The following is a 4418-nucleotide window of genomic DNA, read 5'->3' on the forward strand; positions in this document are numbered from 1 at the left end:
TCTTCTTAAGTTAAAACCTTAGTATTGTGTTGTTAAAAATGTTTTCTTTGCATTATTTCAGGTCTAAAAACGCTGCATCTTTTTTGTTATTTTGACCAGTTGTCATTTTCTGCAAATAAATGGTCTAAATGACATTTGGAATTTGGGAGAAGTGTTGTCAGTTGTTTATACAATAAAACCAAAATGTTCATTTTACTCAAACACATACTGATAATTTTGCAGTGGTATTTAATTTTTTCCAGAGCTGTATATTGGATTTCCATATTTTAAGATTGAAAGTCTTAAAAATATAAAATAATAAAATCTATACATTAGATGTGTATGTGTGTATGTTCCTGTTTAGTTCCTGTTTGTCCTTATTTGGTCCTTACTGTTCCTGTCCCCATTTAGTTCTATTAGTTCCAGGTGTTTCTCATTATTAGTTATCCTCCTCACCTGTCTGCCCCTCGTTATCTGCCCTATTTGAGTTCTAGCCCATTCTGTTCTCCATTGTCTGGAATTGTTGATGTCAACCCTTGCTACGTGTGTTTTCCTGTTTCCCTGGATATTATTAAAGTCAATAAGTTTGAATTCGACTCTGCGTCTCCTCGTTCCTCGCTCCGTGCTCCTCACAGTAGCAAACCGTGATAGAATTCCAGACCCAACAAAATAGTAAGTGGTGCCCCTACTCCCCGTTTTGTTTTCATTTGTTGAAAGTTTTTTTGTTTTCCCAGTTTCTCCCCGCGGCTATGGAAGTTGCCGCTCGGTTCGCCGCCCTAGCTTGCCTGGATCTCCCGTTTGTGGAGTATGCATGGGAGTTCTGCGAGATCGCTGCGAGTATGGCATTAGATGACGCCACACTCAACTCGCTGTTCCGGATCGGGGCTAATTACCATTGCCCCGTGGACCTCCCAGACACCACTGGACTAAGCTGGAGGGAAGGGATCCTCCGAGAGCGTCTGGAGAGCGTCCGGCCCCGATCCTGATCCAGCTCGCCGTCAAGTCCGCCAAACTCTCCTACATCAAGCCCGCCAGCCGCCACTGACTCAGGCCCGCCGGCCACCACTGACTCAGTGCTCTTGGACATGGCGCTACCTCCAGAGTTCTCAGCTCCTATCCTCACCCCAGAATCCGCTCCAGAAAGTTCTCCTTCGTCTCCGCTGCTCCCGTCCAGCTCTTCATCGTCTCCTGAGTCTCTTTCGCCTCTGCTGGTCCCGTCCAACCCTCCTTCATCTCCTGAGCCCCCCCGAGTTAGCCAGCCCTGCTCCTCCAGAGCGCCCTCCAGTGCCCGCTTCTCCAGAGTGCCCCCCAGAATTCCTCATTTTCCCCAAGAAAATTGGGGGGGAGGAGGCATATGCCCGTGGTCGAGCCGGCTAAGGTCACGGAGGATCCGCCATGGCAACCTGAACTGTCTGTTCCGCCATGGCCCCCTGAACTGCCTGCTCTGCCATGGCCCCCTGGACTGCCCGATCCACCATGGCCTCCCGAGATCCCTGATCCGCCATGGCTCCTCGGACTGCCTGATCCGCCCTGGAGGCCTTCCCTGTGTCCCTGTCTTGCACCAGCCTCCAGGGTGGTATTGTTACGGCGTGTGATGCGCCTTCCGGGAGGGGAGATTAATGTCACGTGTATGTTCCCTTTTAGTTCCTGTTTGTCCTTATTTGGTCCTTCCTGTTCCTGACCCCATTTAGTTCTATTAGTCAAAGGTGTTTCTCATTATTAGTTATCCTCCTCACCTGTCTGCCTCTCGTTATGTTCTCCCTTGTCTGGAATTGATGTCAACCCTTGCTACGTGTGTTTTCCTGTTTCCCTGGATATTATTAAAGTCAATAAGTTTGAATTCGACTCTGCGTCTCCTAACTCTGTGCTCCCCACAGTAGCAAACTGTGACAACATATAAGTCATTTGAAGAGCATGAAAAATAAACCATAAAGGCAAGGAAAAATGTTTCCATGTTTTTAATGTGATCTTCATTTAACAAAAGAAAAGATAATATATGTGAATGTCAGTTGTTGAAGAAATATAAAAAGACAAGGCAATTCAAATAATAAAGTAAATGCTAAAAAAAAAAAGACAGAACGGTTATGCAGCTGAAACTGTTGTAAATCCAGCTGCAGCTGAAAATGAGTGTATTTTAGAAAACCCACCTAACACAGATAGGCTAAAATTAACAAAACAACATTGACTTTATTCAAGTAACAATCATAAGAATTATGTCTATAAAAATGAGAACAGATGAAGCTCAGATAAACACAGATAAAAAAAAAAAAGGTGATTCCCCATCCATTGTGTCGAGCACTGAGAAAATGTAGCTCACTTCCATCATGGGTCGGGTAGAAGTTAAATGAGTTTCCAGAAGGTTGTCCCACTTTAAAAGATTGGCCTTGACTAGTGACTCATAGCTCATAGATGTAGCCATAGTCGTACTTTCCAGACACCTGAACGATGTATTAGTTGTCAAGAAGTGTCATCGCCATCGGAGTGCCATAGTTTGCACAAACAAGTGTTGTCCAGTTACCATCATAACTCAGCTGGATTCTAAACAGATATGTGTCGTCAGTGTTCAAATAGATACACACAATGCAAATGACTTAATTAATTTTACATTAAGTCACAATAAAACACATCTTAATTACTTTGGCACTCTTTTCGTCTGGATAGGTGATCAGTGCTGCATTGGTTCACTTACCCACCAATGTGTGCGTTACTGTATTCCCAGATTCTGATACCAGTGATGCGACCCGCATGTGCAGTAGAATATTCAGTCCCACTGCCGTCCCCAGCAGCCAGGGAGTAAGAGTAGAAATCAAGTAAAGCTGAAAGAGGGAATAACATCTAAAAGTCTGTCTGTATTATTATTATTATTATTATTATTATTATTATTATTATAAAATTGTTATTAATATAAATTATTACTATTATTATTATTATTATTATTATTATAATTACCGTTTTAATTATCTTATTTAAAACTTTTTTTTTGCAAACATTCAAAATCATGCTGCAAAAAAAGTATACAGTATATAATTTTCTAAAAGCCAAATTTTTTTTTTTTTTTTACAGTGTGATTTTGCATGTTTGCAAAAAAATGTAAATAGAATACAATGGTAAAAATAAAAATCACTAAAGTGGTATGTGATACTCACGCCCACTGTACAAACTCCAGAGAGAACCAGAATAAGATTCAACATTTTGGAAAAAAGCTGCTGTCCAGTACACGACAATAATCTAATTGAAACAAAACAGATGCTTATGAAACAGTAAATACACTCTTAAGAATAAAGGTGCTTAAAAGGTTCTTCACAGCAATGCCATAGGAGAACCATTTTTGGTTCCACAAAGAACCATTCAGTTAAAGGTTATTTAAAGAACCATCCATTTCTTACCTTTTCATAATCTGAAGAACCTTCTTTCACCACAAAGAACCTTTTGTGAAACAGAAAGGTTCTTCAGATGTTAAAGGTTCTCTAATTGAAACAAAACAGATGCTTATGAAACAGTAAATACACTCTTAAGAATAAAGGTGCTTAAAAGGTTCTTCACAGCAATGCCATAGAAGAACCATTTTTGGTTCCACAAAGAACCATTCAGTTAAAGGTTATTTAAAGAACCATCCATTTCTTACCTTTTCATAATCTGAAGAACCTTCTTTCACCACAAAGAACCTTTTGTGAAACAGAAAGGTTCTTCAGATGTTGAAGGTTCTTTATGGAACCATTTAGAAAAAAAGGTTATTCTATGGCATCATGAAGCACCTTTATTTTTAAGAGTGTACTGCAAGAACTATCTCCCTACTGTATGCCATTGTAAGTTGGATCTGCATCTTGTTATCACTGTGCAATTTGCTTTACATCCCTTTATATCACTAGGTAGCAGTTTCCAACATCTAACTACATTACATATTGACAGAATGTTGATTAGTGTTTTCGTATATACCTAAGAACATTTCGATGATAAAAGATAATCACTGGAATTTTAGAAATATAAAGTTATTACCTACAGTTATACTTGATGTGGTTGATATTTGAGCAGTCTGGTTTGCTTACTAATCCTTCCTGCATTTATATTCTCCTCCTAGTCAAACCTCTTCTATTGGACAAGGTATGATTGTCTTTCTGTCTCAATTATGACACACCTCAAATAGAATGTTTTGGAATGCAAAACAAGTTTTGGTCCAAATGCAAAGAATGATTAGAATAATATTGTCACAGATCAAGCCGGAGACAAAAGGTAAGTGAATGAAAGGCAGGTTTATTGACAGGTATGGCAAAGGCAGATAGCCTGGAGCAATGGCAGTTGAGAATTCAACACAAAGTAAAGTCCAATGATTCTTAGCGGTGTATTGATGTTTGGTTCTTTGTAGGTTCGCAGAGAATATGGGATCCAGGAGCAGAGGAGAACAATGATGGAAGATCTTCGGAGAACTAGAGGTAAGAATA

The 4418-nt window shown here is 40.0% G+C and overlaps 1 long non-coding RNA gene across 1 annotated transcript; it reads right to left on the reverse strand.

Moving 5' to 3' along the window:
* Window positions 1-2452: 2452 nt before the first annotated feature.
* On the reverse strand, window positions 2453-4001 carry LOC107748530 (uncharacterized). Its single transcript, XR_001640943.1, has 4 exons — window positions 3976-4001; window positions 3122-3207; window positions 2669-2795; window positions 2453-2517 (listed from the first exon to the last, which is right to left on the reverse strand). It is a non-coding gene; the product is annotated as an uncharacterized LOC107748530 (long non-coding RNA).
* Between the last annotated feature and the right edge of the window lie 417 nt (window positions 4002-4418).

Source organism: Sinocyclocheilus rhinocerous, unplaced genomic scaffold (genome assembly GCF_001515625.1).
Source record: "Sinocyclocheilus rhinocerous isolate Xijiao unplaced genomic scaffold, SAMN03320098_v1.1 scaffold491, whole genome shotgun sequence".
NCBI classification, from domain to species: domain Eukaryota; kingdom Metazoa; phylum Chordata; class Actinopteri; order Cypriniformes; family Cyprinidae; genus Sinocyclocheilus; species Sinocyclocheilus rhinocerous.